Source organism: Saimiri boliviensis, chromosome 1 (genome assembly GCF_048565385.1).
Source record: "Saimiri boliviensis isolate mSaiBol1 chromosome 1, mSaiBol1.pri, whole genome shotgun sequence".
Classification (NCBI taxonomy): Eukaryota; Metazoa; Chordata; class Mammalia; order Primates; family Cebidae; genus Saimiri; species Saimiri boliviensis.
The window spans coordinates 38,843,450-38,857,707 of record NC_133449.1 but is presented as its reverse complement, the minus strand read 5'-3'; the positions used below and the strand labels follow the sequence as shown (position 1 = coordinate 38,857,707).

Genomic DNA, 14,258 nt, shown 5'->3' with positions numbered 1-14,258 from the left:
GCTGGGTCCGCGGCCGCCTCCTCCTCGCGACCCGCGCGCGGCGGCTGGGGCCGGGTGTGGGGCTGCTCGGCGCTGCTCCAGGCTGCGTCACCGTCGCCCCGTCCGTGCCGTAAGTGCGGATTCTGGCGGCGGCGGGGGACCGAGGGGCGGCGTGCGGGGCTGACGGGGGAGAGGGTCGGCGTCTGGACTGCGCCTCCGAATGCGGGAACGAAGAAAAGTTCCCCGGAAGAAAAGCGGGCCCGCCTTCTGCTTCGGTGGCCCCTGGAAGGGAAGGGGTAGGTTAGAGGCGGCAGCACCGACGCGGGCTGAAGCGGCGCAGCCCGCAGCCAGCAGCCCGGGGAGGGGTCGGGGTCGGGGGCCCAAGAGTGCGCGAGGCGGAGGCCCACGTGTGGCGGAGAAGGGTAACTGTTGTCATTAAATGAAGAAGGCTCAAGACCAGAGGCCTGGAAATAAAGAGGATTTATGCCAGACTTGCAGATGCGTTATGTGCACACACGAAATGTGTTACCGTTAAACAACATTACTTTATGGGGTTATGTATAATTACGTGGTCTTCTGGTTTTCTGGGGATGCTTTTCATTAGTCCGATTGTATTGCCAACTGGACAGGTTTGTAAATAGGTGTGTGTACTTTTGAAATTCAATAATTCAGTGTTATGTTGATAAAACAATGATTTAATGGCCCATTTTACTAATCAGGCTTATTAAATATAAATTCATGTTTGGTTTGGTTGAAAATAATAACAGCATATCAGGTTGTGACTTTAACAGCCTGTGGATTCCCTAACTGATCTGGCCTGTTCTTCAAAATCTCTTTTCCCTCGTCATTCATTTTTGTTTGTTTTGTTTTGTTTTTGAGACAGGGTCTCACTTTGTCCCACAGGCTTGAGTGCAGTGGCACGATCCTGGCTCGCTGCAGCCTTGCAGGACACCACACCCAGCCATTTTATTTTATTTTTATTTTTCACCACGTTGGCCAGACTGCTCTCAAACTCCTGGCCTCAAGTGGTCCACCCTCCTCAACCTTCCAAATTGCTGGAATTACAGGTGTGAGCCACCACGCCAGGCCATCCTCCTCATTCCTAATGCTGCTGTTTACAGGAGTTTCCTAAAGCTCCTAGATTAGAACATGTGTTTTTTTGCTCTTCTTTATTTATTTATTTATTTTTGCCCGTACGGGGATCGTCTTCTTTATTTCGACCTCTCCATTTCTTTTGTTTTCCTTCTTTCAGCGTATTCCTTGAGGTCCTCAGGACTTGACTTGTGATGCAATCATGGAAAATAACTCACCTCCAAGCCTATTCTGTTTCTGTGTACATCATTTTGCAAATACTTGAGACTAACGAAATTAAATAGAAATTTTCAGAGAATTTACTGAGCCACACAGGTATCTGTCTACCTCTTTCCGTAATCATCAGTGAGCCCAATTCTATACGTATCTGCCTTTGCACACAGAACTTTATTAACTTGAGAGTGAAATACTTAGTAAATTCTGAAGTCAGGAAGCCCTGTAGCCAAAAGATATAAAGCTTGCTTCAGTTTGAAGGTCACTGATGACTATGAAAAATAATTTCATCAGGCATGGGTGGCTCGTGCCTGTAATTGCAGCACTTTGGGAGGCCAAGATGGGAGGATCACTTGATCCCAGGAATTCAAGATCAACCTAGGCAACATAGTGAGAACCCACTTTTATGAAAAATACAAAAATTAGCTGGGCATGGTGGCATATGCCTGTAATCTCAGCTACTCAAGAGGCTGAGGCAAAAAGATTTCTCAAGTTCAGCAGGTACAGGCTGCAGTGAGCCCTGATCATGCCACTGCACTCCAGCCTGAGTGACAGAGCGAGACCCTGTCTCAGTAAAAAAGAAAAGAGAAAAAGAAAAATATTTTCAACCAATTGAATCTATTTTCTGCCAATAGATATATCACTGTTTAATCTTGATTTCTTGTCCAAGTACTATATTAATAATCAAAATGTACTTAATTGCCTTTGTTTAAAAAGTAAGTCATTTTGCATATTTATTAGAAAGGTTAGAAAATAAAATTACGACAGGACTTCAACAGAGGTTCACCATGTGCCAGACAATGGGCAAACAATGGAAGTCCAGTGTGATAATGTTTTTGAAACGCTAAAGGGAAGTCGTTAACATAGCATGCGTGTAGAGAAAAAGAGCATGCCTTTAGGGATTGGGAAAAGCTAAGCAGAAAGACATTTGACTTGAACTTGAAAAAGATGAAGACTAAAGGGTCAGACATTCCAGGCTGTGGTATCAACCAAGGCTTAGAAACCTGAAAGTGTTTGGGGAAGAATCAGAGAAGTGATGCTGGAAAGGTACATTGGAGCCACAGTAAATTTACAGTTAGAGAACTGTAAATATACTACAGTTTGAACTTTATTCTGTGGCTTTTGAGGCCATAAGACTTTTTTGAGAAGGGATGATACCTGATCCTGGTGATGTTTGAGAAAGATGTCTTTGGTGTAATGAAAGTAAATATAAAGAAGAAAAGTGAGATAAGACACTTTAAAATAGCTCTATTTTGATATAATCATTTTAAGCCAGCAATAAGAGTATAATGAGCTCATATATCTGGACTCACTGTTTATATTTTGCTCAATTTTTACATCATTTCATCGTTTTCTTTCTCTGTGTATATATAACACATGCATATTAATTTTTTGGTACCATTTGAGAGTAAGTTGCAGACATCAGATCCCTTCATCCTTAAATACTTCAGTGTATTCCTAAGAACTAGGACATTTTCTTATATAATCACAGTACAAATTACCAAAGTCAGGAAACTGATATCTAATCTGCAGTCAAAGTTTAGATTTCACCAGTTATGTCAGTAGTATCCTGTATAGTCACGTTTCCCCAGTCCAGGATCCAGTTCAGGATCACACATTGTGTTCTGACTGACATCTCTTTAGTCTACAAGGTGGAGCAGTGCTTTCATCTTTTCTTTCAGGACTTCGACATTTTTTTCAAAGTGTACAGGCCCATTATTTGGAGAATGCCCTTCAGTTTGGCCGTGTCTATTGTTAATTCATGATTAGATTTAGGTCTTGCATTTTTGTCAAGAATACCACAGAGGAGATGCACCCTTCTCACTTGCACACTTGTCTTTTCTATGAATTTCCTGTACTGGAATCATCAAATGTGTGGGGTTTTGTGTCTGGCTTCTTTCATTTAACATTATGTTTTGGGGCATGTGTTTTTTTTTCTTTTTTAATGTTCATCTACCTTATAACAAGTTCATTCCTCTTTATTGCTGAATACTATTTCATTACATAGCTAATCCTCATTTTGTTGACATATTCATGAGTTGATGAACATTTGGATTGTTTTCCGTTGAGGGCTCTCTTATGAATAATAGGGCTGTAAACATTTGCATACATGTCATTGTGTAGATGTATTTTTAAATTTTTCCTGGATAGATACTGAGGAGTGAAATTGCTGTTAATGGTTAACTTTTATGTTTATGTTTTATTTATTTATTTATTTTTTGAGACGTCACCTATGCTGAAGTGCAGTAGCACAATCTCGGCCCGCTGCAACCTCCCAGGTTCAAGCGATTCTCCTGCCTCAGCCTCCCAAGTAGCTGAGATGACAAGCATGTGCCACCATGCTCAGCTACTTTTTGTATTTTTAGTGGAGACAGGGTTTCATCATGTTGGCCAGTCTGGCCTTGAACTCCTGAGCTCAAGTGATTGGCCTGCGTTGGCTTCCCAAAGTGCTGGGATTATAGGCGTGAGCCACCATGCCCAGCCCTATGTTTAACTTTTATGACATTGCCAGACTGTTTTCCAGAGGAGCTGTGCTGCTTTACGTTCTCACCAGTGATGTGTGTAGGCTCCAGTTTCTATCTTATCGACACTTGATATTGTCAGTCTTTGGATTTTAGCCATTCTAATATGTATGTAATGCTATCTTACTGCAATTTTAATTAACATTTCCCTAATAGCTAACGGCAGTTTTCATGTGCTTAGTAGACATTTGTGTATCTTTGGTAAAATGTTGATTCACATCTTTTGTCCATTTCTTAAAATTGGGTTGTTTCACCTCTTATTGAGTTATAAGCACGCTCTGTGTATTCTGGATACAAATATTTTATCAGACATGTGATTTGCTAATATTTTTCTTCAATCTATGGCTTAGCTTTTCATTTTCTTAATGGGGAGATATTTTGAGGAGCAAGAGATTTTTTTTGTTGTTTTTTCCATTTTTATTGAGGTGGAGTTTCACTCTGTTGCCCAGGCTGGAGTGTAATGGTGAACTCTAGGCTCATCACAACCTCCGCCTCGGGGGTTCAAGTGATTCTCCTGCCTCAGCCTCCCGAGTAGCTAGGACGACAGGTGCATGCCACCATGTCTAGCTAATTTTTGTATTTTTAGTAGAGACGGGGTTGTTGGTCAGGCTGTTCTGAAACTCCTGACTTCACGATCCTCCCACCTTGGTGTCCCAAAGTACTGGGATTACAGGCGTGAGCCACCACACCCAGCTGAGGAGCAAAAGATTTTAATATTGATGAATTCCATTTTATCAGTTTTTTCTTTTATTATGCTTTTGCTGTCATATCTAAGAAATCTTTCCCTAACTGAAAGTCACAATGATTTTTCTCCTCTTTTTTTTTCTAAAAGTTACAGTTTTAACTCTTACATGTTGGTCTGTGATCCATTTTGAGTTAATTTTGCTGCATTGTGTGAGGTGTCTGTCTACTGCGTGTGTTTGTTGTTTGTTTGGCATATGGATATCGAATGGTCCTAGCATCATTTGTTGAAAAGACTGTTCTTTCCACGTCGAATTGCTGCAGCACCTTTGTCAAAAGTTAGTTGGGCCTGGTGCAAGTAGCTCATGTCTGTAATCCCAGCGGGCAGATCATTTGAGGTCAATAGTTTGAGACCACCCTGGCCAACAGGTGAAACCCTGTCTCTACTGAAAATACAAAAATTAGCTTGGCATGGTGGCACGCACATAATCCCAGTTACTTGGGAGGCTGAGGCAGGAGAATCGCTTGAAACCAGAAGATGGAGGTTGCAGTGAGCCAAAATTTCGTCACTGCATTCTGCCCTGGGTGACAGAGTGAGACTCTGTCTTAAAAAATAAAATTAAATAAAAATTAAATTTAAAAAGTCAATTGACCATAAATAAAAGGGCTTATTTCTTGATTCATTATGTTTCATTGATATATGTCTTTAAGCCAGTACCATAGTTTTGATTTACCATAACTTTATAATAAAATTTGAAGTCAAATTTAAAATAAATATTTAAAATAAATATTCCAAATTTGTTCTTTTTCAAAGTTGATTTGGCTGCTCTGGGTCCTATATATTTCCATATAAATCTTAGGTTCAATTTCTACCCAAGAAAAGCCTGTTGGAATTTGTATAAGGAATTAGTATTTGTTAATTTTGTTAATTTTGTTTTTTTAGAGACAGGGTCTTGCTGCATTGCCTAGGCTAGAGTGCAGTGGCATAATCATAGCTCACTGAAGCTCAAACTCTTGGGCTCAAGTGATCCTCCCACCTCGACCTCGCAAGCAGCTGAGACCACAGGTGAGGGCCACTACACCCTGGCTAATTATTGTTTACGTTTTTAGTGACAGGGTCTCACTGTGTTGCCCAGCCTGGTCTCAAACTTTTGGGCTCAAGCTATCCTTCTGCCTCAGCCTCCAAAGAGCTGGGATTATAGGCATGTGCCACCACTCCTGACCAGGAATTGGTTTATAGATGAATTTATGAAAAACAGATGTCTTGTTGAGTTTTCAAATCCATGAACATGGCATTTTCCTCCTTTTATTTAGATCTTTAATTTCTTTCAATGGTGTTTTGTAATTTTCAGTGTGCAGGTCTTGCACTTTACTTGTTCAGTTTATTCCTGAGTATTTTATTTATTTTTACATTCTTGTGGATGGAATTGTTTTCTTAATTTTCAAATTGTTTGTTGCCATTATATTAAAAAAACTATTTTGCATGTTGGTCTTGTATCCTATTGCATTGCAAACTTGGTCATTATTTCTAGTAAGCTTTTTGTAGTTTCATTAGGATTTTCTGTAGATAGTATCATGTCATTTCCAAATAATGACACTTTGACTTTTCCTTTTCTTTTTAAAAATATCATTCATATATATTGAGCACTTTATTTAATAATTATTTATTTTATAGAGACAGAGTTATTGCTTTGTTAGTCAGGCTGCTCTCAAAATCCTGGCCTCAAGCAATCCTTCTGTCTTGGCCTCCCAAACTATCAGGGTTAGAGGTGTGAGCTTCTGTACCTGGCCTTACTTTCCATTTTCAATGTTTATACCTTTAACTTCTTTTTCTTGCCTTATTGCACTGGCAAGAACTTTCAATACAATGATCAATAAAAATAGTGAAAGCAAGCATCTTTTTTCCAATCTTAGGGGTAACACATTCAATCTTTCATTAAGCATGATGTTAACTGTAGATTTTTCACAGACGCCCTTGAGAAAGTTCCCTTGTATTCATCATGAATGAGTGTGATTTTGTCAGATTCCTTTTCTGTGTCTACTGAGATGATCATGTGATTTTTTTTCTTTTATTCTTTAATATAGTATTTTACATTATTGATTTTCAGCATTAAACCAACTTTGCATTTCTGAGATAAGTCCCACAGAGTCATGGTATATAATCTTTTTTATGTTTCCAGATTTGGTTTGCTAATTATTTTGTTAAGGATTCTCATGTCACATTCATGAGAATAATCTGTGTTCTTGTGATTTCCTTGTTTGACTTTCTATCAACGTGACATTGGCCTCATAGAATGAGTTAAGACCAATTCCCTCCTCTTCTATTTTTTCAGTTTGTGAAGGATTGATTTTTCTTTGGTAGTGTTTGGTAGTTTTTTACCTGTGAAGCCTTCTGATCCTGGGCTTTCCCTTGTGGGTAGATTTTTAATTACTGATTGAATTTCTTTACTTGTTATGGTTGTAATTAGATTTCTATTTCTTCTTGAGCCCCTTTTGGTATTTTGTGTCTTTCTAGGCACTTGTCCAATGAAGCTGACTAATTTGGTTGCATAAACTTGTTTGGAATGTTGTCTTTTAATTTTTTAAAGTTTCTGTAGTATGGTCCTGACTTTGATAACTTTTCGTTTTTTCTTTTTTATTGCCTAGTCTAGCTAGTGCTTTGATTTTGTTGCTCTTTTCAAAGAACCAGTTTTTGTTTATTGTTTTCTATTGTTTTTCTGATGAAGAGTCAGCCATTAAGCATATTGTTCCCTTGTATATGAACGGTTCTCTGTCTTCAAGATATTGTCTTTAGTTTTCATCAGTTTGGCTACGATGTGTCAAGGTATGGATTTCTTTGTGTTTATTCTATTTGGAATTAATTGAACTTCTAAGATCTATGTATTAATGTTTTCCATTAAGTTTGGAAGGTTTTGGCCATTATTTCATAAAATATAGTTTTCTGCCATTTCCTCTTGCTCCTCTCTTTCTGAGAGTCTCATTACATGTATGTTGATAACACTGATTTTTGCCTCCATAGGTCCCTGAGGCTCTGTTCATTTTGTTTTTCTTCTTTCTTTCATTTTGACTATTTTTTATTGATATATTTTACTGATTCTTTCTTCTGTCATCTCAAATAGCAGATATGCTATTTGTCACATCTACTGGATTTTTCATTTCTCTTCTATTTTTTACTCTAAAATTTCCATTTGGTTCTCCTTTTATTTTCCAATTGAGAGTCCCCATTTATTGAGTCATTGTCATCATATTTTTCTTTAATTCTTTAAATTATAATTTGCCTTGATTATTTGAACATATTTATAACAGCTACTTTGAAGTGTTCGTCAGCTAAATCCAACATCTGAGTCTACTCAGAATCCATTTTTACTGGCTTTATTTTTTTCTGTCAGTCACAGTTTCCTTTTTCTTAGCATGTCTCCTAATTTTTTTCTTTCTTCTTCTTTTCTGCTTCCTCCTATAATCCAGTTTTATCTCCTATTTTGTTGTTGTTGTTGAAAACTGAACATTCTAGGTAATATTATGGCAATTCTGGAGTGTTTGTTGTTGGTGGTGGTAGTTCGATACAAGGTCTCACTCTGTCAACAAGCTGGAGTGTAATGGCATGATCATAGCTTTATTGTACTGTAACCTTGAACTCCTAGGCTCAAACCATCCTTCTGCCTCAGCTTCCTGAGTAGCTAGGACTACTGGCATGTACTACCACACCCAGAGAGTTTAAAATCTTTTTGTAGAGACAGGGTCATGCTGTGTTGCCCAGGCTGGTCTTGCACTCCTGAGCTCAATCCATCCTCAGGCCTCAGCCTCCTAAGTAGATTAATGGTATTTTTTTATTCCCATCTGTTGCCTATTCAATTATCAGTAAGCTTGTTCATCTTTCTTTCTTTCTTCTTTTTTTTTTTTTTTTTTTTGAGATGGAGTTTCACTCTTGTTACCCAGGCTGGAGTGCAATGGCTTGATCTCGGCTCACCGCAACCTCCGCCTCCTGGGTTCAGGCAATTCTCCTGCCTCAGCCTCCTGAGTAGCTGGGATTACAGGCACACACCACCATACCCAGCTAATTTTTTGTATTTTTAGTAGAGAGAGGGTTTCACCATGTTGACCAGGATGGTCTCGATCTCTTGACCTCGTGATCCACCCGCCTCGGCCTCCCAGAGTGCTGGGATTACAGGCATGAGCCACCGTGCCCGGCCTCTTCATTCTTTTAACATAGTTTAGTTACATTACTTTCTACTTTGTCAGAATTTATAACATTTATTTCTTCTTCCACTCTTGTTTCTACCGTTACTTTGATATTTAAATATATTAAATGCTCACCATAAATCCTTTTGCTGAAATTTTCCCAGTCAACCCTTGTTTGGATGAAAGTCTTTCACTAATAAATTCAAGAGGACTATGGGTACAGTATTCCTTGAGTTCTTGCATTTTTCTTTTTCTTTTTCTTTCTTTTTTTTTTTTTTTTTTTGAGACGGAGTCTTGCTCTGTTGCCAGGCTGGAGTGCAGTGGTGCAATCTCAGCTCACTGCAACCTCCGCCTCCTGGGTTCAAGCAATTCTTCCGCCTCAGCCTCCCAAGTAGCTGGAACCACACAGGCATGTGCCACCATGCCCGGCTATTTTTTGTATTTTTAGTAGAGACAGGGTTTCACCATGTTGGCCAGGATCTTCTTAAATAATCTCTTGACCTCGTGATCCACCTGCCTCAGCCTCCCAAAGTGCTGGGATTACAGGCATGAGCCACCGCGCCCGGCCCTTGCATGTTTTAAAATATTTATCAGTTGGGTGAGGAGGTTCATGCCTGTAATCCCAACATTTTGGGAGGACAAGGTAGAAGGACTGATTTCGTCCAGGAGTTTGAGACCGGGCTGGGCAGCAAACCAAGACATTATCCTTACAAAAATAAATAAATGAAATCAGTCAGGTGTGCTCCCAGCTACTTGGGAGGCTAAGGTGAGAGGATTGCTTGAGCTTGGGAAGTCAAGGCTGCAATAAGTCATGATTGCACCACTGCACTTCAGCCTGAGAAACAGAGCAAGACCCTGTCTCACAAAAAACAATTTAAAAATTTGTTTAATGTTTAGCTATAGCTTTGGTACTTGAAGGACACAGCTTGGCTGAATATAAAAATCCTTGGTTTTCACTTTTTTTCCCTTCAGTTTCTTTAAGATGTTGCTACACTGTTACTTTGTAGTGTGCATTGCTCTTAATAAGTCTGATGTCACTCTAATTCTCTTACAGTTATTTAATTTTTTTGTCTGGAGGTTTGGAGAGTATTTTCTTTATCTTTGATTTTTTTTTTTTTTTTTTTTTTTTTTGAGACGCAGTTTCACTCTTGTTACCCAGGCTGGAGTGCAATGGCGCGATCTCGGCTCACCGCAACCTCTGCCTCCTGGGTTCAGGCAATTCTCCTGCCTCAGCCTCCTGAGTAGCTCGGATTACAGGCATGTGCCACCATGCCCAGCTACTTTTTTGTATTTTTAGTAGAGACGGGGTTTCACCATGTTGACCAGGATGGTCTCGATCTCTTGACCTCGTGATCCACCCGCCTCAGCCTCCCAAAGTGCTGGGATTACAGGCTTGAACCACCGCGCCCGGCCTATCTTTGATTGTTTTATTCAAATAGTCTCAGAGTTAGTTGTTCTGGGTCAGTTTTCCCAACTACCTAGTGGGTCTTTTCAATATATGTAATTAGATTTTAATTTATTTCCAGAAAATTTTCTTGGATTACTATTTCAACTATTGATTCTGTTTCATTGTTTTTTCTTCTTCAGGGACTCCAGTTATACGTATGTTGGGTCTTATTTGCCTATCTCCATTTCAACTTTCTGTCTAATCTTTTACCTTTTTTTCTTCATTTTAATTTTCATAATTACTATTCTGCCTTTCTTTAATGCCCCAATCAGATTTTCACTGGAATCTCTTCTCCTATCAGCATCTCATAATTTAGTCATTTCTTAGATGATTTTATCTTTTTCTGATGATGTTTTCTGGGTTCAGTCAACTATCATTTTATATCTTTTATCCTAGTCTGCTCACCAGTAGCCAAAAGAAAAAAGTAAAAGTAAATTTATATGTGTGTGTGTGTGTGTGTGTGTGTGTGTGTGTATGTATACATATATATATCTTCTTAATTTTTGTCTACTTGTGATTTTACTATTTGAATTTCTGATTCAGAGTGGCTTTTCATATCTCCAAATTGTGAGAGGATATTTAAATCAGCTTGGAGTGTTTGTTGTTAGGTTTTTTTTGTTTGTCGTCGTTGTTTGTTTGTTTGTTTGTTTGCTTGCTTCCTGGTTAGATTTTGTGTGTTTCTTTGTAAATGATTTTCATTAACTGAAATTTTTAGATTCTCATTGATTTTTTCTTCCAGTAATACTTAGTATGGGTACTGCTTTCCACTGTTTCATTTCTCAGGCAGGTTTTGGCTGATAGTAACTGGCTATCATTCTAGGCCAAGAGAGTCTTTTCTGTCGCTGTAGCAAAGTGCAGGTTCTTTCATTAATGACACTTTTCCCCCATCTTCGTGGTGTCAGGAGGATTCACATGTCCTTCAATTCAGAATTCTCTTTTGTTTTGCAAGATGCCAAGTTTATCCCTCTTACTTCTTTTTTCTTTTACTGTCCAATCTCTAGCAGGTGCCTTTCTCTTCTCTCTTGTCTTTCTATTCCCCAAAAATGGTGCCATACTGATACCCATATACTTTTAAACCCCTTCCTTGTAGTGAATGCTGTCATCTACCAGGACACTCTTAGAGTATTTTTACACTTGTGATGTGTTTTCTCTTCGGGAAGGAGGTGATCTTAAGTCTTTCTTAGGCTCTTCTTTTCCTCTTCTGTCTTTCTTACAGTTTTTCTAGATCTCAGCCCACTCATATCTTTGCCTTCTGCCAAGGTTTATAGTGGGAGCTCAAGAGATATCCCTTCCAGAATTTGGGCTTTGCTTTTCTACCTCAGTTTTTAGAGCCCTCTGTCTTCTTATGATATTGAAGTCTTTGGATTTGTGCATTTTTATTTGTCCTGGTTGATTTTATTGCTTTGTGGAAGATGTATGAAGAGATTAGGTTTAGGCAGCTGTCAGTGTCCTTGGCTACCTCAAAGTCCCCCCACCACATGTACCTTGACAACCCATTTAGGCACAACGTGAAGCATGTTTGTGAACTTTGGGTGTGGACAGAGGATAAGAAAGAAGAGAAGGCATTTGGTTTAAAATGTTCCCATTTTTTAAAAAATAATAATTAATTAAAAGAAAATAAAATGTTCCCATTTTTAGATGATTCTGTCCATTCATGTGGAGATGTTCATCAAGCGGTTGGATAGTTGAATCTCAGATAAGAAATTAGGAATTACTACCTCCAGAAATTCTGTTACAGTCCTAGTAAGCCAGAATTAGAGCTGTAAATTCCTTTGTGGAATTTCTGCCTTGGTCTAATTCCTGTTTGCATACTCAGACCCATTTTCCATGAATGTATAGTAGGGTTTTTGAAAACAGAAATGTTGAGAGGTTACCAGCTGCAACACTATTTTCTGGAACTTTGTTTTATTGCATTTAGCAGTTTGGTTAATGTGACTGCCAGATCTAAATATTAGTCTGAGGAATCAGTCATTACTGAATCTGTTGAGAAAAAAGAAAAAACATTAAACAATAGATCAAATCAACTACATACAGGGAAATAAGAAAATAGGCTGGGCACAGTGGCTCACACGTGTAATCTCAGCACTTTGGGAGGCCGAGGCAGGTGGATCACAAGGTCAGGAGAGCGAGACCATCCTGGCCAACATGGTGAAACCCTGTCTCTACTAAAAATACAAAAATTAGCTGGGCGTGGTTGCACATAACTATAATCCCAGCTCAGGAGGCTGAGGCAGGAGAATCGCTTGAACCAGGGAGTTGGAGGTTACAGTGAGCCGAGATCCCGCCACTGCACTCCAGCCTAGTAACAGAGTGAGACGCTGTCTCAGAAAAAAGAAAAGAAAAGAAAGCATAAATTAAAACTTCATAATTAAGCTTTTTGTCATATTTATAGTTTCCCCCAGTGACTATAGTACTTATCAAGTAGGTTAAATTAACAAATATGTAAAGTTTATACCAATAACTTTATCTTGTTTTATTTTAGAGACAGGGTCTCACTCTGTCGCCCAGGAAGTAGTGCAGTGGTACAGTCATAGCTCGCTGTAACCTCAAACTCCTGGGCTCAAGTGATCCTCCCACCTTGGCCTCCAAAAGTGTTGGGATTACAGGCATGGGCCAATGTTCCCAGCTAGATACTTTCTAAAGCAAATTCCCAGTTTTTCCTACTCTCTTTCCAGCCATCAATTACTATGCAAATGTATGCATACTCTCATCTACATATCTTTAAAATAATAATACATAGGTAAAAATACAGTATAATAGGGTTTTCAGAACAAAATCTGTGATGGACTTTCCATGTGTTACTTGAGTGTGTATTCTTGAATTTTCTTTCTTTCTTTCTTTCTTTTTTTGAGACGGAGTTTCGCTCTTGTTACCCAGGCTGGAGTGCAATGGCGCGATCTCGGCTCACTGCAACCTCCGCCTCCTGTGTTCAGGCAATTCTCCTGCCTCAGCCTCCTGAGTAGCTGGGATTACAGGCACGCGCCACCATGCCCAGCTAATGTTTTGTATTTTTAGTAGAAACGGGGTTTCACCATGTTGACCAGGATGGTCTCGATCTCTTGACCTCGTGATTCACCTGCCTCGGCCTCCCAAAGTGCTGGGATTACAGGCGTGAGACACCACGCCCGGCTTCTTTCTTTAATAAGAGAGGAAATCTAATTTATACCTAAAAAAAGCAGCACTGTAAAAAACAGTATGTCAATAGTCATTTTATCCAGGTAAACATTTTTCTCCAGTGTATACTTTTATGGTGGCAAGTGGAAGTAGTCAATTTCTTTCACCATTGAGATCATCTGTAGATGGAAAAGACAATATTAGAGAAGTTTTTTAAAATGTGTACTCATTCAAAACAAGAGAAATTTTACAAGTAGTCAACTCTTTAACCTGGCCTTTTGTTATTACCAAGACCTGGATTAAGTGGTTCTTCGAATTATGCATTTTGTTTGTTTGTTTTTGGTTTTGTTTTTGGGTTGGAGTCTTGCTCTGTCACCCACGTTGGAGTGCAATGGGGCAATCTCGACTCACCGCAACCTCCACTTCCCAGGTTCAAGCAATTCTCCTGACTCAGCCTCCCAAGTAACTGGGATTACAGGCCTGTGCCACTACTCCCAGCTAATCTTTTGGTATTTTTAGTAGAGACAGGGTTTCACCATATTGGCCAGGCTGGTCTCGAACTTCTGACTTCAGGTCACCTGCCTCAGCCTTCCAAAGTGCTGAGATTACAAGCATGAGCCACCTCGCCTGGCTGAATTGTGCATTATTTTGAACTTAACTGAGAGGCTGTATAGTGTAGTGATTAAAATTGTGTTCTTTGAAATCTCACTGCCTGGGTTCTAATTCTGTAGTACCTTCACTGTGTCTTAATTTTCTAATATGTATAATTGGATAAAAATATCACCTACTTCACAGAATATTTGTGCCCATTATATGTAATTTGCATAGAACAGTGTTAAGTGCCATTATTATTATTATTATTAGGTTACATTAACAAGAGTCTGCTGGATAAAGTTTTTGAGACAAATTAGAATTTTTATTTTTTATTTATTTGTTTGTTTTTTGAGACAGAGTTTCACTCTTGTTACCCAGGCTGGAGTGCAATGGCATGGATTTGGCTCACCACAACTTCTGCCTCCTGGGTTCAGGCA

The 14,258-nt window shown here is 39.2% G+C and overlaps 1 protein-coding gene across 3 annotated transcripts in view; it reads left to right on the top strand.

Annotated features, from left to right (window-relative positions):
- CDKL4 (cyclin dependent kinase like 4) overlaps nt 1-14,258 on the top strand; it is a 92,145-nt gene continuing 77,887 nt past the window's right edge. For 2 of the 3 annotated variants that reach the window (XM_039480323.2, XM_003926789.4), the window contains exon 1: nt 1-109. The gene's annotated coding sequence lies outside the window, so the exon portion shown is untranslated. Of the gene's footprint in view, nt 110-211; nt 276-14,258 lie in introns of those variants that run through there. The other variant, XM_074396153.1, reaches the window with a different exon arrangement.